The sequence below is a fragment of the Nuphar pumila genome, chromosome 12 (assembly GCF_984573655.1).
Source record: "Nuphar pumila chromosome 12, dmNupPumi1.hap1.1, whole genome shotgun sequence".
NCBI lineage: Eukaryota > Viridiplantae > Streptophyta > Magnoliopsida > Nymphaeales > Nymphaeaceae > Nuphar > Nuphar pumila.
This window is the reverse complement of record NC_143260.1, coordinates 11,397,622-11,421,392: the sequence shown is the minus strand read 5'-3', so window position 1 is coordinate 11,421,392 and position 23,771 is coordinate 11,397,622. Positions and strand designations below refer to the sequence as shown.

Genomic DNA, 23,771 nt, shown 5'->3' with positions numbered 1-23,771 from the left:
TTGATTACAAAAAATGCCCTGAAATCCACCATCTTATTGTATCATTCTGCACACACACACACACTTTCACATTGTCTTTTTAACTGTAATTCCTTCATTTGCTGTCTCGGTAAGCATGCTTACATGCTTCACGTATGTGCTATTATTTCTTGCCCGACATTTGTTTCTCAGGGTTATATACTAGAAGTGGTTTGATGAGAATAAGCTGATCTATATTTATGGTTATTTTTTGTTTAAATAGGATCTAGTGCCATAGTAGTACAACAGTCATTTGGTGATAAGCTGCCAAATTTATCCCCAGTAGTAGGATGTGATTTTTTTTTGTGTATCATCCTTTCTCAGGGGCCATGCTTATCTTCTCTGTATTCCAATTTTATTCGATGTTCCTGAAGAACGCTAGGATGTGAACTTTTAGGGTTTATGTGATTGCTTGTCTAAGTTGGACATAAGAGTAACAAACAAAACACATGTTTTGTTTATTCTGTAACTGTACTTCGTCCAAGGTTTGTTTCGACTTGTGAGAAATCACATTTTTTATGTAAAATTTTTAAATATAGAAAGCCCTGATCAAATCAAACCCTAAATAAAAAAAACCCTGTTTGAACCCCTAACTCTAACCTTAAATAAAAAAGCCTTAATTCAAAACTCTAAATTGAAAAGCCCTAATTCGAAACCTTAATTCAAAAATCTCTAATTCAAAACTTAATTGGAAAATCTCTAATTCAAACCCTAATGAGATAGAAAGAGAGAAAGGAGTCGGTGTATCTCCCCTTCTGCCCATTTTTTTTAAATGCCATTTCCCTCGTCCCTGTTCCAAGCGTAACAAATGAGGGGGGCGCTTGAAACTGCATCGTGCAATCAAACCTTTATTCATTGGATACTGATTCTTTTAACCAAGTTCGGTTTGAAATTGGTCTGCTGCGGAATGTAAGATTCTGATCTCTTTTCCCTCCTAGGCTTTCCTTCATGTTCTTGTTCATTTTTAAGTTGGGTATCACTATTCTAACTCTTTAAGCTGTTTAATATTTTGTCTAGTCCAATGTTGTCAGAATTGTTTTCTGAACCAAACAGAGTAAAAAACAATGCCCAAATTGGTTTGAATCGAATTGATTGGCTTGAAAATTGAAAAGTAATCACACTTTAAGACCAAAATGACAGGTTTCCCAAATGCCCCAAAATTTATGAAATTTGCATGGTCTAAAATGGTAAATAAGCAATTTATAGGACATTTTTGCCCTTTTTACAAACAAACGTCATGAAGTTTGTGCGATATATCTTTCTCCAGTCAGTTAAGGCAAAATCTCAATTAAACGTATATCGGCACTTTTTTTTTTGGTTCTCAAGAAGCGTACAAAAAATAATGTTATTTGTGCGGTTCCGCTCTGTTAATCGTAAAATCATAAGTATCTTAGTAAAATCATATATTTTACACCAAAGTCAGAATATCATACAATTTTTTTTTTCTTTTTTGAACCGGCACTTAAATATATGTTTGCACTTATTTTTGGCAGTATTCACGAAGTGCGCAAAAACAAGCTTTATGAATCTCCTTGTGATTGTAACTTCTCAAATACCTTAGTAAAATTAAATATTTTATACCAAAATCATTGAAGACTTCTTTTTTTTTTTTACCTTTTTGTAACCTTCACTTAAAATGTACATTTGTATCCTGTTTTTTGGAGTCCCCACAAAGCACCCATATATAACTTATGCGAACTTCTTTTAATCGTAACTTTGCAAATAATACAATAAAATCACATATTTTATAAAAAGATTGCATATTTAATTGTGTGAAGAGACAACTATATATTTTATAAGAAGATCACATATATAATCATTAATTTCATTCATTGAAAAAGTGATCATGTTACAAAAATTTATAGTACATTGCTCAGCCTTAGAGAGTTTGATCTTTGGCTTTTTAATGTTAGTCAAATTATTATTTTTGTCTACAGACTCTCTCTTTTCTTGAGCAAATGATTAATACAAAATTGTCTCCTCTGCAATTCGACTCTTGACATTACAAATCCTGCAATCCGACCCCAAAGCATGCACTTATTTCTTCAAGGGCTCATTTTCAATCAAACATGGCTCTATATCACATTTTAGGTTTGATCTTTGGCTTCTTATTGTCAATCATATTACTGTTTTACTACGAAGAATCTCTTTTCTCGAGCAAATGATTGAGGCAAAACTGCCTCTTCTATGCACTCTTCACAATCGAAAACTTCTTCAAAATTTTCTTCACTTCAGTCATGACATTTTACTCTTGTTGTTTCAAAATCTTCTCCATCATTGTTTTTTAAAGGCGAAAACAAACCCTCAAATATGAACCATCACTTTTTTAATATTGAACCGTCATTTTAAATATCAAAGCATCACAATTAATGCTATTTGGGAAAATTTGTACAGATTGTAATGTATTGGCGGATCCCATGAGAGAAAATTTATATATTTAGGAGGACCTTCATATATTTGTGAGAAAAACCACATATTTGGGAATAAATTTACATATTTGTGAGGAACTTCACATATTTAGAAGGATATATATGCGAACTTAGCTTGAGTATTTGTGAAGTTTTGTTTGCAAATATAATTATGCAAACTTCGTGATGTCTGCAAAAAAGCATGTGAACCTCCTTTGTGATTCCCGATCATTGGAGCGATATATCATGCAAACTTTGTGAGCTTTGCACATGAGAAGGTTAAAAAAGTCCTTTCGCAATTGTCTATTTACCATTTTGAACATTGACAGATTTTGACAAACTGTGAGGTTTTTTGAAAAATACATCATTTTTGTCATACAATACAGTCATTTTTTGTTTTAAAAAATAAAAAAACACAAAAAAAATTAAAAAATTTGCAACCTTATTCAACCCCAATTCTGGCAGATTCGACCAATCGTGTTCACTTTTTAGTCCGTCACGTTATGACTATTTCTCGTGTGCTCGCTGTATGTCCAAATGCATTTATATCTATTAATAGTTTCAAATAGATTATCATCCCAATATCAATCATCTACTTGCATTTATTGTTTACTAAAACATATATAAAAAAATGTTGCCATTTATTATTTAGAATTGTTGAACATAAACTTTATTTAATGTCTAAAACTCGTTTAAAATGGAGTTGGCTAGGCATCTTTCTTGCTATAGCATCGAATAATTTTCAATCTGGAGGTAGGCTGAAAAAACTCTTAGCACGGTTTTGGTTTCCACAGGATCAACGCATGTCTGCTCATTCGAAGTTAAAGTTAAAGTATATATATATATATATATATATATATATATATATATATATATATATATATATATATATATATATATATATATATATATATATATATATATAGAGAGAGAGAGAGAGAGAGAGAGAGAGAGAGAGAGAGAGAGAGAGAGAGAGAGAGAGACGGGCATAATGGTGGACGCAACCATGAGACGTGCTTACTTTCAATGGTAAGTGCTGAATTTATGCAAAAATAGCCTTTAGCGGTGGCCTTACAAGCAAAATGTGTTTTGACTATAAGGCAAAAAGACTGCCACTAAAGACCTTTAGACCCGACACAAGACTGTGTCCACTCTTTCGTAATAAAAATGTCCAAAGACACTCCTCTCTCTCTCTTATATATATATATATATATATATATATATATATTGGAATATGTAAAACTAGTGTGAACCCTGATTTTCATATTTTTTTTGTAAATCTAACCTTACAGATGCATTCAGTGTGGTCCATTTGCTTGGTATCTACTGTTGGATAATCATAATCGAATCAAGAAATATTATTTTATATGGTTGAATATTTACAAAAATTCTGAGTCAAGTCATAAAAGATCCTTCTTATATGTGGTAGTCAGATGATCTAAGAGTCTGTTTCTATAAAACCAAGCATCTAGATCGCATCCTTACAGTGAAATTTTAGATAAAAAAAACTATGAAAATCTTTGTGCATTCCAGTTTGCATATTTTGCTGGTTTACATATTCCAGTTACCCTATATATATACATTCATTAAGCAAATGATGAGCAGACGCATGCTATCTCATCAGTGCAAAAATAGCCTTTAGCGGCGCCGCTAAAGGCCTTATAGGCAAAATGTGTTTTGACTATAAGGCTAAAAGACTGCCACTAAAGACCTTTAGACCCGACACACGACTGTGTCCACTCTTTCATAATAAAAATGTCCAAAGACACTCCTCTCTCCCTCTCTCTCTCTTATATATATATATATATATATATATATATATATATATTTGTAAAACTAGTATGAACCATGATTTTCATAGTTTTTTTGTAAATCTAACCTTACATATGCATTCAGTGTGGTCCATTTGCTTGGTATCTACTGTTGGATAATCATAATCGAATCAAGAAATATTATTTTGTATGGTTGAATATTTACAAAAATTCTAAGTCATTGATGTTCAAGTCATAAAAGATCCTTCTTATATGGGGTATCTGTTTCTATAAAACCAAGCATCTAGATCACATCCTTACAGTGAAATTTTAGATAAAAAAAACTATGAAAATCTTGGTGCATTCCAGTTTGCATATTTGGCTGGTTTACATATTCCAGTTACCCTATATATATATTCATTAAGCAAATGATGAGCAGACGCATGCTATGGCATCAGTGGAAAAAGGGAGGTAGAGCTCATCATGTGACATGTTTATTGGATGTTTGCTCAATTTGCTGAAGTTAGGAATATATATATATATATATATATATATATATATATATATATATATATATATATATATATATATATATATATATTACCATCATCATTGAACCTTATCCCAGCTACATGGGCTCCACTTTGTGAGTCCTATTTTTTCCGTTCTGTTCATCTAATACTACAAATTTGGTCATTTTATAATCTTTTATATTACCTCAAATCTACATTGATCATCCTCTTTTACTAGTTTCTTCTACTTTATCATGGCAACCTTTTACATAGGAACCGTGATAAGTCTTCATGGAATATGCCCAAACCATCTTAAACGACATTCATTTATTTGATTTTTTATTGATCTAACTCTTGGATGCATTCTTATATATTCATTTTTTATTTTAGATTTTTTCATAACCTTAGACATTTATCTAGTATATGCATATCTGCAACATGCACTTTATCTTCTTGTTGCTTCATAGTCGACCTATTGGTCTTATAACAGTCATGCAGGAATGTCCTTTGAATCGTAGATGTACTCATTTATCATACAACACGCTGCTTGCATGTCTCCACTCAACCTAACCAGAAGTAATCTTGTTTGTGATATCTTGTTGTAATATAAACATTAAATATTAAAACTTATGACATTGATGATATCTTGTATTTGTATGACGTTGCTCTCATTGGCTTCTGTATTAAACTTGTACTTCATATAATTTAATATTTGTTTTACTATTTCTTAAACCATTTTTCTCTTATATGCTTTACTAGAGTTTTAGTTTTTGGATTTTGGATCAGATCAGATCCAATGTGACCCATATTGACATGGGCACATTGAGGGACATATATGGGTATGGTTCTTGGGTTTTAGAGGTTACATGGTCTCATAAGTGTTCATTCATGCCCATTAGGACATGTTTGATGGCTCATCCTATGCATTGTGTGGGACGAAAAAGACAAAAAGAAACTCTCTTTTTTCAAACATTGGATGTGGCGGATGGCATTCCGCGTGTCCGTCGCATAAAAAAATGAATATAATTTTCGTCCCCCGGCCCCCCGTTACGAAAATAACAGGATGGGAGAACCAAAAAATATTTACACCTTGATGGGGGGCGCCTGACTTTCTCTCTCTCTTTGTGTGTGTGCAACGGCAAAGGGGCGAAGATGGGGTCGGTGGAGGGCTAACGATGAGTCCAGCGGAGGGTCACCGACGGCGAGGCTGACAGAGGGTTACAAAGAAGGGTTGACCCAAATCAGTTGAAGAGTTGGGGCACACCGCATCTGTTGTTGGACCCAACCCTTCAAAGGAAGCAAAGGTCAGCCACTTGATCATCATCCCTCTGCACATATCTTTTGTGATCAAGTAAAATTTTTGCTGCTTTTATGATCGAGGCATCGTGCTTAAATGTTTTTCTGCATTTGGGCTTGATGGTTTCCTCTTTCCCATCTTGAACTTTTGGTTTTAGATTGAATTTGTTGATGTCGTCTTTGTTATTCTTATGGATATTGACTTTTTTTTTTGTTAAATCTAGGATTTTTGGTTTTTGATTGAATCTTTTTATGTCGTCTTTGTTATTCTTTTGTGTATTGACTTTTTTTTTTATGAAATCTAGGATTTTTGGGTTTTAATTGAATTTGTTGATGTCTTTGTCATTCTTATGCATATTGACTTTTTTTTTTGTGAAATCTAGGATTTTTGGTTTTAGATTGAATCTGTTGTTGATGTCATCTTTGTTATTGTATTTGTATTAATCAAGAAGTTGTCTTAGGTGATTCTCTGTGTGATCCTTTTGTTTTTCTTTGATGGGCATTCATATTCAAGTTTGTTGAGCTTGAATTTGAATTGACAATCCTAAACTTGTACAACCTTAGGAATTTGCACAAACAAGGTGAAAGATGAAATGATTTTGTTTTTTGCCTTTGGAAGGCACATGTATAAGTTGTTTCTACATTTTGTAGTGTCTTTGTTTTCAGACTCTTGTCCAAGTTGTTCGCTGGTCAAACATGGGACATTTTGAATAACATGGGAGTATGGTCCAAACAAATGTTGGACGTGGTACAATTGTTATGGAACACATGTAATCAATGTTTTGTTCTGTCTTTTTTGTTCATTTCGTCCAATCCTGGACAAACAATCAAGCATACCCTTATGGACCTCCACTAGGGACCATTAGAGACCCATTATGGATTTCCACAAAATCTCCCTATAAATAGGAGAGATCCATGGTAGCTTGTTGAGGACTACCATGAGGGCATATGTGGTTGTTGAGTGCCACATACATGTGTAATTTCTCTCTCTCAGTTCAAAGGGTTCTGCTTACCTTTCGACATTTTGGCCTGGTCTCATTGAGAACATTGATTGGCTGAGGAGAATGTTGACAACCCACATCCACCAAAGCGTCGTTCAGATAATCCAAGGTCGTATCTGATAAGTGGCTCTTTTGCGATCCATTTTATGCCAACATTGGGATATGGGCCCACATCGCGCGTTCATTGCTCACATATTCAAGGTGTGGGTGTGTCGGCATCCATGTGGCGCTTGCTAAAAAAATTTTGTCAGCATTGTTCTCCTTTGTTGAGCCTCCTTTGGTTTTGGGATGTCAGACGAGCATTGACAATCGACCCACCTCCTGCCACAGTCGTTTTAGCCAGTCATTCGTTTAGCTGACATTGGTCATCAACCGACGATTGTTGAGGCAGCCTTCACTGTACATTCTTAAATTATAGCCATCTCCGACGGAGGATCGACGATCCACCAGTGGATCTGGGTTCATTGACGTGTGAGGATCTTGTTTGAGTGATTTGAGTATCATCAGAGTTGTGTGGAGGGTTCCGACGTGTTTTCTACAAAATTTTTGTAGAGCTCTGTCCAACCACAATCTGACACCTTGATTTGCATTTTCTGTTGAATCAGTATGAAATTGGGCAACGACGTCAAAATGAAAGTTATTCCCTCAGTAACTTCCAATGAGACCTTGTCATCATTTGAGATCTTCAACCGTCTGTATTTCAAGAAAAGCATTCCCAGACCCATTAGGGGTTTCGGGTGGACCGGGTCTATGTCTGACCCGGTCCAAGACTCAGACGCGTTGGGGTTCCAAGTGGATCAGAACTGAAACACGATCGGACCCAGTCTGAAACTTGATCCCATTGGGGTTCCGGGTGTAGCGAGTTTGAGTCCTACCCAATCGAACCTGGTCCGAGACCCGAACCTGTTGGTGGTTTCGGGTGGACCGAGTCTAGGTCCAACCTGGTCAGACTCAGTCCGTGACTCTGACCCATTGGGTTTTCGGGCGGACCAGTCTAAGTCTGACCCAGGACTCAGACCCATTGGGGTTTTGGGTGGATCAGTTTGAGTCCGACACAGTCTGAGACCCGACCCTATTGGGTGTTTCGGATGGACCGAGTATGAGTCTGACCCAGTCCCGGACCCGAACTCGTGGAGGTTTCGGGTGGATTGGGTTTGATTCTGACCCAATCCGAGACCTGGACTTGTTGGAGGTTTCGGACCTAAGCCAGACTTGGTTCGAGACCCAGACCCGTTGGGGGTTCTAGATGGACCTGGTCTGAGTCCAACCCAGTTGGACGCAGTCTAAGACCCGGACCCATTGGGGCTTTGCATGGACTGGATCTAAGTTTGACTCGATCTGAAACCCAGGCCTGTTGGGGTGCCAAGTGGACCGGGTCTGAGTCCATCTCGGTAGGACCCAATCCCAGACCCGAACCCTTTGGGGGGTTCTGGGTGGACTGGGTCTAAGTCTGACCTAGTCGGACCCGGTTCAAAACCCGAACCCATTGGGGTTCCGGGTGGACTGGGTTTGAGTCTAACCCGGTTCGAGACCCAGACCCGTTGGGGTCCCTAGTGGATGGGGTCTAATCTTAACATGTTAAGACCTGGTCTAGGATCCAATACTGTTCCAGAGTGGACCAGGTCAGTAACCATGAGTCGAATCACGTTTAGAACTGGACCCATTAACCGGTCCAGCAATCGATACGGTCCTTCTGGGATTGGTTCAGGGGTCCCTGAGACCGATTCTGAGGTTTCTAAAATCGGTTCAAATATTCTGAAACCAACTCAAGCATTTTGAAAACTAGTTCAATGGTTTTTTCAGTAGTTGCATTTTGGGACTGGTTCTGGCTTTTTGGAACCGGTTCAGTTCAATGGTTTCTGAGACCAATTCAGGCCTCCTATGACCAGTTTGGGGGTTTTTCTGATCGTATCATTGGTTTTCTGGATTGGTTCAGAGTTTGTGTTACTGATTTAGAGCTTTTAGTGATCAGTTCAGGGTTTTAAGGACTCGTTTAGGCAGTTTTAAGACCTCAATCCCATATACGACTAGTAAATGCATGTTTTTGTCATTGATCTTATACTTTTTTATAACTTTAACATGATATAAGGTGTATTTCATGTTGTTTTTTGAGTTATCCATGATTATTTAAGCATGAGAATACAAATGTATGCACTTTATTTGTGTTATGACATGTTTTACATGAACTTGCGGTAAAATATTTTGATCAACTCACTTCGGTTATCACTAAAGTTATTCGAGTTTTGTTGATTGAGGGTTTCTTAGACCATGTTGAGATTGAAATTCAGTATTGAGATTGTGTGTGCCTTTATGAAACAATGATTTTACCCAAAGGTAAGTTATTATGTTTCAAATTCACATAGGGTGTAATAATAGATGTGTACACGAGCTCATGAAGCATGTCCGTACCCAAAAGTACAGTGCCAAATTTTCTCTGGTTACATGATCTACTAGTTTCACTAATTGAAGTCAATTCCTTGAGAATTGAGAAGGCAAAACAACTTTGAGTATTATTATTTTTACCAAAGTGGAACGATAATGACTTTATTATGCTTGCCTTAGAAAATATAAATAATAAAGGGCCTCATGTTTAGCTTTTCTATATGAATCTCATAAAGAGCGATTAAGCTTTCACTCATATATAGAATAATACAGTCGATCAGAAGGTTGTCTATGAGAAGTGAGAGCGCTCAGAAGGCTGCTTATGAGAAGTGTGAGTGCTTAAATAATTTTAGCATGTTGCTTTTGTAATCGCGAGTGGCTAAACATATTCGAGGTGTCATCTCTCACTGATGGATAGTGAAAGAATTTTTTAAAGCCATTGAGGCATAAATTATTGATTTAAACAAGATTTCATCTTAGGCCATATGGATCAAAAACTTTATTATAGGTCTTGATATAATAGACTCTATTGTGAGACTACTAAAGACCTTGTGTGATAATGAAGTTGTAGTGTCTTTCTTGAATAACAACAAGAACTCCACCTCATGTTGACATGTGAAGTTAAAGTACTTTGTTGTTAAAGAAAGGACTGAGAATCATTTAGTGTATATTGATACAATCGGTACAAAGGAATAATTGTTGATCCTCTTACTAAAAGGCTAACACCAAGATTATATTCTCAACATGTAATGAGGATAAGTCTATTTGATTTCTTCTGATGTATAACAATATATTATGGTTATATGTGATCACATTTATGAAACTAAATTGATTTTCTTTAGTTTTGTGTATTGTTGATTCTGTATAAAGTATCTAAGAGAGAATAATAGAATAACAATATTAAAAAAACTAATATAATGGGTTAGAGACCAATACATTCATAAAGGTATTCTTAACATGCTAAATACTAAAAATTAATAATACTATAGTACATGAAAATATGACATCTCATATAGAGGTGTTCATCTCCACGACTCGTATGATTCATTCTTGTAATACAGGTTAGCATGTGAACCCATATAAAAATTAAATCGAGATAATGGTAAAGGACTTCGATTATGTGCTTTTTCATGTCAATGAGTCAAGTGAGAGAATGTTGAATTTTTAATTGGATCGGATCTAACCTGAATGTGACCTATATTGGCATGGGTACATCAAGAAACATATATGAGTGTTACTCTTGGGTTTTGGAGGTTACAGGACAGTTATGAGGTCTCATAATTGTCAGTTCATACCCATTAGGGACCTCCACTAGTGTCCATTATGGACCCATTATAGACCTTTACCAAATCTTCCTATAAATAGGAGAGATCTATGGTAGCTTGATAAAGACTACTATGAGGGCATACATGGTTGTTGAGTGCTACATACGTGTGTGATTTCTCTCTCTGGGTTCAACGGGTCATGTTCACCTTTTGACATTCTGGCTGAAGCTCATTGAGGGCGCTGAGGAAAATGCCAACCACCCGCGTCCACCGAAGCGTTGTTCGGATTGTTCAAGGCCGCATCCGATAAGTGGCTCTTTCGTGATCCATTTTATACTAACATTAATTGTTTTTGTATATTGTCTTTATTTTGACTAACAAGAACTATACCATTTGCGTAGATCTAACCACCAAATGTTAGGTGTAACCATACAAATGTGTTCAACATGATTTGCTATCCAAAATCAATGGCTACGAAGGCATCATTTTTTCTTGGCTCATAAAAATATATTTTTTGGTTGAAAAAACATGATCCAAGTGTCGATTCCCACTAAATCTAACATCCTAAACACATCTAACGGTTCAGATCTATCATAAAACACAACAAACTATGAAGCATAATGGGGCATAACTAAAAAAGTGGGTCTAATATATATATATATATATATATATATATATATATATATATATATATATATATATATATATATATATATAGTAGTGCATAGGTGCTAGAACATTAGGGGATTGTGATACATGCTTGTTGAGTTTTTCAAGTTTTTTGTTTTATTTTTAAATTTTGACCGTACAGATGTGATCTATGTACTTGATTTTATAGGGATCAACTCTTGAAGTGTTCAATTCCAATACATGGGTGGGTTTTTATAAGGTTCGAAAAATCAACAGCCCAAAATCTTTGTAAATTTTTTACGCTCCAAATATCATTTTTTTCATTGAAAACACATGATCCAAGTGTAGATTCAACATAAATCGATCATGCCTAACACATTTATGGAGTTGAAACTGCAAAAAAACACGGAGAAAGCAGAAAAACCCATGAAGCACGTATCACAAGCACCTACGCTCTCTCTCTCTCTCTCTCTCTCTCTCTCTCTCTCTCTCTCTCTATATATATATATATATATATATATATATATAAAGAGAGAGAGAGAGAGAGAGAGAGAGAGAGATCTATTATTTTTGAAAGACACGCTGGGGTTAGACAGATCGTACCAGTTATACAATGATACCATTGTGATTAGAACTTGCAGTGTCCCAACACAAGGTGATGTGCATGGTCTAAGAGTGACGCGTCTATTGGAACAATGCAAAAAGTTTTTTTTTTTTTTTTGCATAATCCGCCCCTTGAGTATTTTAAGAGTGCAATAATTACATCTGACTTATCTTCTCTTGATTCCTATATTAAAACTCTGGTCTTCTGCTACTCAATTATGTGGATGCACAAACCGAATCGACTTTTGAGGGTGCATTAGTATCACAAGCACCACTAGTGATGGAGATTAATTGCAAGCCTAAACCTGGCCTAAGATGAATAGTACAGAGGGCCATCATTGATGGTTACGGCCACCTCCGTCATGTTTTTAAGTCTAGCTTAGGGTCGGTCCACGCTTTACATGCCCATCAAGAATAAGCACCACAGCATCATATTCATATGCACCACTAGTGAATAGTGACAGAGATTAACTAAAATATTACCAAAAAAATAGAGAAAAGAACTGTACATTCACGAGTATTGAAGCAGTTGGGTTGGTCGTTACAGATGTTGCAATCGACTCATTAATGTACTAAAATAAATGAGATATTTTTTCATGCAGAATCAAATCGTAGTGGGATAGATTAACAACTTAGGAAGCATCTGTTTGGTATTTACTCATGATAAATATTTAGTTGACTTTGTTTCTGGTTACTAAGTTAAGCATAAGCATCTCTCTCTCTCTCTCTCTCTCTCTCTCTCTCAGACTCGCTTGGAGGGATTTGTGCAACCATATGAAGTAATCCACTAGACCTATACTGAAACCAAGACAGGTTTGGGCTAGCAATTGATTATGGGGGGTTAGAGATCCAAGGAGTTTAGCATAGTGGGATGGGGCCTAGACTGTTAGACGGGCAGTCTAGGCTGAAATACCTTGGGCATCACCCTCCTGCGCAAGCCGAAGCTTGGTGACTCCCTGGGTTCGAGGGGTAAGCCTTCAGAGTTTTACGCCAACATGGACAGAGACCGTAGTACAGCAGGCTGAGCCAACGCGGCTAGGTCTCTTTGTTTGGGGCGGTTTCTCTGAGTAAAACTCAAAAAAATATATTGCTTCAGACTCACCCTCCTGCACAAGCGAATACCTGGATTTGAGGGGTAAGCCTTCAGAGTTTTACGCACACATGGACAGAGAGCGTAGTACTAGGTCTCTGTGCAGGGTCGGTTTCTCCGATTAAAACTCAAAAAATAAATTGCTTACTGGGGTTATCATAAGCTGACCTCCAAAAATCTGTTCTGTGCCCATTTTGGTGAATCTATAGATCAAATTGTCATGATAAGTCAAGACCAACTCCATCTCTCAATTTCAAAAGGAATGTGTAAAGAAAAACAAAATGCAAAGATAGACAATGATAAAATTGTTTAACGTGGTTCGGTCAATGTGACCTCGCTTCTCTCACAGTGTTTTATTAATCTATTGTTTTTTTATCTTTATACAGAACATAATGCAATACAAAAACGATAATTCTTTTTCGTTAGATCCAGAATAGGGAGGATATCAAATTCATTTCTGCCACACTTCATAACTTCACCCATTTTCTCCATTTCCTTAGAGAAGAATCACGTCTTCTCTATTTGCCTTTTTTGAGAATTTTTTCTATCTTGAGAAGGATTGAGAGAAGTCACGTTTCCAAGGTTGGCAACGTGATTGGATCCAATCCGATTATTTCCCTGCGTGCTGGAATTGCCAATGGTAACTATATCTGATCCAGATCAGATTATTCTTCTTTTTGGTCTTGATTTCTATCAAGTGAGCTTAGCATAATCTATCTGCGGATGGCTGACATTCTTACCTTTTTGTTCTTTCATTCCATTGAGAGACATCTTGTGCTGGCCTGATTTGATCTGCTCAATCTGATCTTGAGTAGGCTTGTCATACTTGGATTTCAACGTAGGCTGGATTTGATCAGCCTTGCTAACGTTGGCAGACTTTAACGTTGGATACTCAAATCTGTTTTTGAGTTGGCTTGCCATGCTTGGATTTCAACGCAGGCTGGACTTTATCAACGTTGCTAATGTTGGCAAACTTTAACGTTGGATTTGAATCATTTGAATATCTCGACCAGCTGGGTCTGGTCCTGATCTGGATGACTAGCTGGGTCTGATCTTGGATCTGGATCAATCTTATTACTCTCCCTCAAACGATGTTGTTCATAGAGGCCAAGTTTTTTGCCTGGACCAATGAATTATGCTTTTGTTTTGATGGGACATACTTGGTTACCAAAGTTTCTTATGTCACTTTCTCTAGAACATAATGATAGTCAATTCGAATGTGTTTGGTCCGGTTGTGAAAAACTGGATTTATAGACATGTGCAAAGCATTGATGTTGTCACAGTGGAGCCAATGTTTTGAAGGATGGAGGATATCCAAGTGATTTCAGCTGCAATAGATGTCATGGATCTGTATTCGAGACTTCAGTGTTGATCGAGCCACTGTACTTTGTTTTTTTAGCACCCCAGGAGATGAGATTGCTGCCAAGAAAAGTATAGAACTCTGTTGTGGATCGTCTAATGTCTGGACATCTAGCACAGTTTGCATCAGAGAAAGCATAAAGATCCACAATACTTTGCTTTAGAATCTGTAATATGAAATCTACAATTGCTTTGATGTATTTGAGTATCCGCTTGACAGCATATGGAAGTGATATCTCGGGGTGAGTAATGGTAAAATACTGGAGAGCTCTTACAAGACTTTTGTACTGAGTTTGATCATGAAAATGTTTGAAGATATTAGATTGGTACTTTGGGGCCATGGGAATAGCAATGGCTTCGCATTCTTGCATTTGTGCCCACTCCAAAAGGTTTTTAATAAATTTCTCTTGACATAAAAATATGCTTTGAGGATTATAATCAACTTCAATACCTAAAAAATACTATAGGTGTTCGAAATCTTTAATGGGAAATTTCTTCTCGATTTTTTCAATGAACCTTTTTATGAGTTCATTGTTGCTTCCTGTCAATATCATATCATCGACATATATAAAAGCAAGATTAAAATTTTGCAAACATCATGTCTAACAAACTGCCGTGCTACAAAAAAATCTTAGATTTGCAAAAACATTGCTTAACCGACTAAACCAAGTCCTTGAGGCTTGCTTGAGACCATAGATGGCATTTTTTAATTTGCAAAGATACATAAGGTTATTTGGATCTTTGTATCCCAGAGGTTGCTTCACGAGGACTTTTTCTTTTAAAATCTCGTGCAAAAATACATTTTTAACATCAAGTTGTTGAATGTCTCACTGTGGCAATAGTGAGAATAGATCTAATAGTGACTTGTCTTAGGATGGAAAAAAAGTTTCATAAAAGTCTATTCCCTTAATTTGGGTAAAACCATTGGCAACAAGACGAGCATTAAGATGATCAAGAGTATCAACTAGCCTCAACTTTACTTTATAGAGTTACTTTGATTCCACAATATTATCAGTAGGTCCTTTAGGAGAGACCTCCTTTTCTATTCTTTGTCGACACTATTCGGTTAGTCTGTCCTTTATAATATAATTAAAATTTTCCTTTATAATATAATTAAAATAAAAAAATTCAAAAACATATGGTGGCTCCGTAGTTAGTTGTTTCACTGACAAAAGATCTTTCTTAATTTTAGGAACCTATAAAACTTTTCTTAAAGTGATAGGGGATGGTTTTGAATTAATTTTTGAATCCTCAATATGTGAAATATTTAATTTTTTACCATTTTAAACCATAACATAGTCATGACCCGTGTATCCATTGAGATTAAACATCTTACCAATATCATACATGTCATGTGAGTGCTCGTACCAGTCAGGAACCATTCAGAGTCCTGACTATCAACCATGGTCAAAGCAACAACGGCCTGGGGGATCTTCTCGGCTTGTTATGCATGATTAAACTGGTTGAAGCAGTTAATGACCGATTGATTTCTCTTATTGCATATCTGACATATCATATTTTCACATTTCTTCTACTTGGTACCGCTAATACTCACTTGATTTTGAATATCAGGGCATTGTTTTTTTTTTCACGTCCTTTATTGTTATACTATTTCTGAATTTCGTTCTTCTTCGGGACTTTTTGATGGACATAGTAAGCAACTTTTGGGGGGGTTATAGGCTTCTTAAATTTGGTTTCTAGCCTGGTGACTTTGGAGAAGGGGGCACAACCTCCATATTCTAAGTAGGGGTGGCAAAACCTGACACGACCCGCCAACCCGACCCGCCAACCCGCCTCTTAGGCGGGTGCGGGTTTGGAAAAAACAAACCCATTTAATAAACGGGTCGACCCACCTAACCCGTTTATTAAACGGGTCGGGTTCGTGTTAGGGGTATGCCAACCCGCCAACCCGGCTGACCCGTTTAATAAACGGGTTAGGTGGGTGGGTCAACCCGCCAACCCGTCTGCCGACCCGCCAACCCGACCCGCCAACCTGAGAACCCGTTTACTTGACCCAACCCATTTATTAAATGGGTTGGCAGGTCGTGATGGGTTACCCGTTTATTAAACGGGCCAGGTTTGTGTTTGCCACAGCTGACCCGTTTAATAAATGGGTCGGGTTCGGGATGAGGTATGCTGACCCACCAACCCGTCGGGTCGACCCGCCAACCCGACACGATTGCCACCCCTAATTCTAAGGTACAAAGGGCATGAGAATAGATGTGACAAAAGACTCGTACTCTTGTCCAAGCTCTTGAAGAAGCCAAAAAGCCTTTTTATTTTTTTTATCGTTATACCGAACATAAACAACCTCAGCAACTTGCACATACAAAAGCAAAAAATTCTTTATCGTTAATTAGATCCAGAATAGGGAAGATATTAAATTTATTTCTGCCACAATTCTTAACTTCACGCATTTTTCTCCATTTCCTTGAGAAGAATCACATGCCTTCTCTATTTGCCTTTTCTGAGAATTTTTTTCTATCTTGAGAAGGATTGAGAGAAGTCACGTTTCTAAGGTTGGCAACGTGATTGAATCCAATCTGATTATTTCTCTACGTGCTGGAATTGCCAACGTTTAGAATATCTGAACTTTTCAGATCAGATTCTTCTTCTTTTTGGGTATGATTTCTATCAAGTGAGCTTAGCATAATCGATCTGCTGTGTTGGCTGACGTTCTAAGCTTTTTGTTCTTTCATTCCATTGAGAGACATCTTGTGCTGGTTGGCATCCTTTTCTTTCATTTAATTGAGAGACAGCTTCTGTTGGCCTGATTTGATCTACACATTCTGATCTTGAGTAGGCTTGCCAGCCTTGCTAATGTTGGCAAACTTTAATGTTGGATTTGAATCATTTGAATATTGAGCTGAATCTAGACCCAGCTGGGTCTGGTCTTAGATCTAGATGACTAGCTAGGTCTAATCTTGGATCTGGATCAGACCCCTACCAGTTATACAACCATACCATTGGGGTTGGAACTTGCAATGTTCCAATACAAGGTGACGTGCACTAACTGTTACTGCCCAACAAGTGGTGCCCCATTGGTAAATGGGATAACATTCTTGGTGTGTGCATATAAACAGACACACACACACACTATCACGGGATCTGATGACATTTGGGTCTGCATACCAATCTCCCAACCTGACCCTGGGGCTGTTTTCATATTTAAGTTGCTTGATCCAATTGGATCCGGCCGATCCTATGAAATAACATTTGGGTCTTATGGAAATGTCACCCTTTCCATGCACTGCACACTCGTGAAAACTTACTATAAAACAAACGCTGAAAACCTTTTTCCCACAGACTCATTTCTCGATGGATGGGATCGGAATTGTTTTCTGTAGATGGCTGCAAGACACTGCTTGGGCATGAATCTTTTATGCAAACCACACAAATTCCGATCCAAAACCCAGACCCGTTGATATCTATAGAGTGATCTAAAGCATCCCCATAAATTGTGTAAATTCTAAAACCCTCGTCAACAAAGGAAATGAAAGAATGCCTTTCTTCATGGGGGGGAGTGACAAAATGTGTTACAATACCTTCCACTGGTGACTTTTTCAATATACAGCAGACTGATTCAATTACAAACCATGGAAAGGGAAAAGTTGGCTCTTTTTGGTACAAATCTCTGAATGCTAATTAAAGCTCATATGTGCTTGTTTCCCACAAAGTCCATGATGCCTTGCTGGACCCATTTTGGGTGGTTGTACCTAACAGGCCTCCTGCCCTGACAAAGAAAAGCAGGACCTCTCATTAAGATGGGACAAGGAAAATCTAGGGTTTTGAACTCTCTGGATATTAATGTTATTTTCTTGGAAAACTACATGAACCCATTTAAATATGTTTCTCAATTGGTTGGATCTTGATCCGATCCATGTCAATCCTTTACCCATATCCAAGGATTATGATTTATGAGAAACCCTCTCAAAAACCAGATCGGACCTAGGCCCAATGTTTAGCAAGCTAAGCTGAATCCGATTCATATTTCTAGTATCTCTGTTTGATATTTTAGATGGAGAAACCGGACCTAAGTTGGTGACCTTGGTGCGTTGGGTTAACCTGTTGAGCTTACAGTCGCACACCCAGGTGAATGGATCCTGATGGTCAGAACCGACGCCCTTGGGTACCACTTTTGTTGGGTCCAACCAGCTAATTGTTGGGCTTTTACTTTAGTTCCATCTCTTCAGTGCTTATATAGTTTGGATCTGGGTTAGGATTTGGATCCAAAAAAGACATTGATTGGGTTGAGACAAATCTAACACTGACAACCCCAATTTTTTAAGGTGCCATGGCGTCTAAATCTTGGACATTTGATTATTGACTGTAGATTGCGTGGATCTAGGTTAGGTCCACCAAATAATGGTCCCATAAAGTTTTCTTTAATTCTTCTTAACATCCTTGGACCAGTTCATATATTGGACTTCAGGAAGGTTAGGTCCTAGTCAACACAATATGATGGTCAATAGTTGAACTGATCACCTCTAGGCCCAAGTCAAGGCCAAGCAATTTGGACCAACCCGAGCCTACTGGCCCGAGTGCTGCTCTTTCCAGGGTTCCAATTGGTGAAGGTTCCCCTCCAAGAAATTTTTATAATAAACAAGTAAACATAGAAGTCAAAACACCAAAGATTTTGCTGGGGTAGGGGCAGTCACAATTTTCACTTAAATTTATTCTTGATGACAACCCCCTTAATTAATTTAATAATTATTAATTAGCACAATGATATTCTCGAAATCTCTGCGTGCTAATTTAATAATGAAGTGGAAAAAATGGACCCTGGTCAACTTGACATGGACCTTGTGGCAGGGCCCACGTGATGCAGTATGGGACCCATGTGGGGCAGGGTAATGTGTGGGTCCCACAGAGTAATGTTAAAATCGGCTCGCATTCCACCAATTCTCTGAATCGTTTTCTAAAATCAATTCGATATTGATTTTGACAACATTGAACCTTATTATCCTCTTGTCCTTAAAATAATGCACCCACCTTGTGTCAACAAGGTTTGTGGATTATGTCAGACCCATGGGATTTGGAATAGTGAGATGGGGGCTAGGGTTCTTGACGGGCAGTGCAGGTTCAAATCTCATGGGCATCACTCCCTGCCTAAACCGAAGCTTGGTGATTTCCTGGGGTAGAGGGGTAAGGCCTCATAGTTTTATGTTGACAGAACAATGGGCCTATGCGACTAGGTCTATGCACCTGGAGTGGTTTCTTAGCCCTTGGTATAGATGTACAAAACTGGGCCATGACACTTAACTTATATATATATATATATATATAAATAAAAATCCTACCCTTCATCCCAACACGGGTTTTGATTTTAACCTCCATCCCCAATCCAAATGGGGCGAGGCGTGGCAGGGACCCGTTTTCTCTCTATCCCCATCTCACCCCGTTTGGATCGAGGACGGGGTAGGGCAGGGCAAGGCAAGGATCAAGGACGGGGACGGAGCGGGGCAGGGGAAAGCGTAAGTCCATCCTTGTTTTTATCCCTGCAAGGGTTTTGATTTTAACCTCCATCCCTGCCTCTATTCCAGTTTCATGTCCTCCATTCCCGGTCCAAACGGGGCGAGTCGGGGCAAGGCCCCATTTTCCCCCACTGTCATCCCTAGCTTCCACTCATTTTGGCCTATCAAACTCACATAGTATTTTGTCAAGAAAACAACTTAGCAACCCAAAAAAAATTGTGAAAACAATTCTTTTGAAGTGAAGCCAAGGCAGGTTTGCCCCCCAAGATCTACACACCTGGCTAAGTGGGTCAGCTTAAAGCCTTCAAGTTAATTAAAGGAAGTTGCTAGTTTGATTCCGAGGGTGTGCCTCCCTTGTCGTAAGATTGAAGCCACTAGAAAATTATTTTTGATAGATAAGGAGAATACTCGAGGAGTTTTGCACTATAGACACCAATAAAGGTTCACCATCAAAATAGCATCTCTTAAATGTAATAGGCAATGTTATCAGTATTCGGCCCATACTTTCAATACTCTTCACACAGAATCGGCTATTTTTTAAATAAATGGTAAAAAATACTAAACAATAATTTGTATTATTATTGTAATACTATTTTAAAAGTTTTAACACGCATCAAGTTATGGTCGACACATAATATTTTCTTATTATTTTCAGAACGATTCAGCTGAGTATCAGTATCGGCCCATACAGCTGAATCAGTGGCCCAACTATTCAGGGCCGATACAGATAACGGTGATGGTGGTTCTCCTCTATTAATAAAAAAAAAGGGAAGATTTTGTGTTGAGTTTGCCTATCTTTTAAAGCCTCTAAAAGTTCACAGGCTCGTTACAGTGGTTCAATCCAGGAGATGGGGGCTTATGATTGCAATGCCTTGTGATTCTCCAATTTTCTCAAAATCATGTGGTTGTAAATCATAACGGCAACACTTTCTCAAGGTTAGTCAAACATGAGAAAAATACAAGTTGTGATTGTGATTGCTAACCATAATTGGTCATAGCCTTGGATCTCGTGAAAGTTGGTCACACCTGAGAAAGTAAAAGCCCAAGAAAGTACAAACTGTGATTGTGATCTATTTTCACAAGATTCAAGGCAAAATCAAATAAAAACAACCACAACTGAAAATTACAATCATATTTTTTTACTTTTTCATGATCCACTAACCTTGAGAAAGTATGGTAATTGTGATTTACAATCACAGAATAAAAAATCACAAGGCATTGTAAATATGACAGCTTCTCCTTTCTCAATCGTCATAGTTTATCTCTGCTAGTGACCAAATCAAATGTGACCCTACTATAATTTATTTATTTTATATTTTAAATATTTGTTAAAAGTTTTTTAAGATGCTTGAAATTTCAAGGTCTCGATAAATCCCCAAAATAATTAGATGGACATCCCTTGACATTATGAGGAATAAATAAAAGCCACTTTTAGGATTTTATATGCAAATTATTTGTTTCTTGGTCACTTTAAAATACCGATCACGAGGTGGTCTTGGGCATATTCCCATTTTTATGCATTAAAAAATGGCAACGACTAGAACGATAATAATGACTTGGCTTTACATTGGAAACATTGTTGACTTGTAATGGCAGAGCCACTTTGTATGGACCATTGGATTCTTTGAATTCTCTAGAAAACAAAATATTGGGTGAAATAACTAGGTCTCTTATTGGGATAGTAAAACCCTGATTGTTGCTTTGGAATGAGGTTGCTTTTTAAGCGAGGGGCATGTTCATATTAAAGTTTGCTGCAACTATTCATATGTATAAATGCCTTAGCAAATTTTATTTATTTATTTATTGTTAAACTAAATCCAGGGATGTGATCTACATACTTTGTTTGTGGGAACTAGCTTTTGAATCTCTAAATCCAATATGTGTGCAGGTTTTTCCAACAGTGCAAAATCAATAGGTATAAATGCACCAAAGTTTCTTGACTGAAAAAAGATTGTCAAAAAGACATGAGCCAACGGATATTAGATTGTGCCAATCAACTTCTGTCATGATATTCCGAATAAAGCATAGGTACAATTGATCATATTAAATACATAATCTCATGTATGCTGGTTGCATTTTTATTATTCAAAGATCCACAGTCACCTTTGATTTATTTGTTAGAAGATAAAGATCAGGAAAGGTCAACTAACAGGAAAGACATTCGCATCCTCTGTTAAGGAAAAAGAGCAACGATGAAATAGAAAGAGATTCATCCAAGAAAGCAGTTGCACCAACAAAGAAGGAAGTTAGCGAAGATAAAAATCAAATCAAGATGAAATAAAAGTTGGAATAAGTTTCTCTTGAAGATAAGAAAAGAATCAAATCCAAGAAAGAAACTAAATAAAAACGTTGGTAGAGTTCTAAACGCATTCTCATCTTCTAAAAAAAGGTAGAAAGACTTCCTATTTTGTAAGAAACAAATATCGGTGTAATCTCTATTATAAATAAAACTAGTGTGCCACTCCTTAAAACAATAAGGAAAGAGGAAAAATAGAAGTGGCCTTCACCGTAGAAGTAGGAGTTGCTCTATATATATATAGTTGTGTCCTTCATCTATCTTATTTCGTTTTATTATTAACTATAGTGACGTAACTAACCACTTTCAATCATAGAATGCCTTAAATATCATGTTATTGTTTAGTGGTTGACAATAGCTGACTGATTAAGATTGTGCCTAAGTGCCATTATCAAAATATTAAAGGATATTGCTATGGTGATGCTACATTAACAAAATATATGATTACCAAATCTCACTGCTAACAATACCCCTCAATTTGGTTGGTGAGAGGTCAACCGAGAGGGAAAGTAAAAGAGAAGCATCGAAGTGAAAAAGGCGATGAAGCCATGAGTGCCCCACCAGAGGGAGCCACGTAGGGGTGTCAACGGGTCTGGTTTACCCAGACCCGACCTGGACCAAACCCTATAGGGTCCAGGTATGGTGACAAATAAGAAGACCTAATTAAAAATTAGGTCCCGACCCGAAAGTCCGATTAATACATAGATCCGAGTATAGTTTGTGAAATTTTATTATCAGACCTCGGGCCGACCAGAGTTTCGATTAAGACCCATAATTTTTTAATGTAAAAATGATAAAAAATAGTATTTTATCAGGGTCCAGATTTGATTGATGTAGTTTTTATTGGGTCTTGGTATGATTTCTTTTATAGTAGACCTGATTAGACCCGGGTTTGGACCCGATACCATACCCAAAAATCTAGTCCAAATCTAGTTCTACCTAAGTCTCAACCAAACCCGACCCGTTGACACCCCTAGAGCCACGTAGTGACTGCCTCCTAATAAAGAGGGGGCCCCAGTGTATTGCCCCCTACTTTAAAGTGTTTGGCCCCGAACACAAAACCACGCCACAAAGACACTCACATCTATCCATTAACCCTTGAGACAATACCACTAAATACACATCTCAAAGGACCATCCTAACCAAGAAGCTGGGTACCAATGGAGGGCTCCGCTTGTCTGGCAGTAGTAACTAGTGCATGTCACCTTGTGTTGGGGTGTTGTAAGTTCAAAACCCAATGGTATGGTTGTATAGTTGGTAGGCGTCTACCTAAACCCAGATCACTAGAATTGGGGTGCCCTTGTGGTTCCACATTCTCTCTAGTGATTCTCAGTTGATGTGCACCCTCAATTGTTCGTGAAAGTTTTCTATTGTCTGTAGGTCTAACATCTATATTCTTAATTAATTCGGGCAACTGCATATTTTTCGTATAATATTACTATCGTTTCTTATTTAAGATAGTTGTATGTTTGGTTCATCAACATCATTTATTGTTTGAGATAGTTTAATGTTCAGCAACACACTGACCTAGATAGATTATTCTACATTCCTTCCAACTGCTTTATGTCGCACTATGTAAATCACTAAGCAAACATTGCCACTAAATAACATCCTTTCTGCATCATCTTCGTCAAAAATATCTACCTAGCCTGGCTCATTATCTATGGACAATGAATATGTATATCG

At 37.4% G+C, this 23,771-nt stretch overlaps 1 pseudogene; it reads right to left on the bottom strand.

The window, feature by feature from the left end:
• Positions 1-299: 299 nt before the first annotated feature.
• LOC149819986 (U6 spliceosomal RNA) lies at positions 300-395 on the bottom strand (annotated as a pseudogene).
• Between the last annotated feature and the right edge of the window lie 23,376 nt (positions 396-23,771).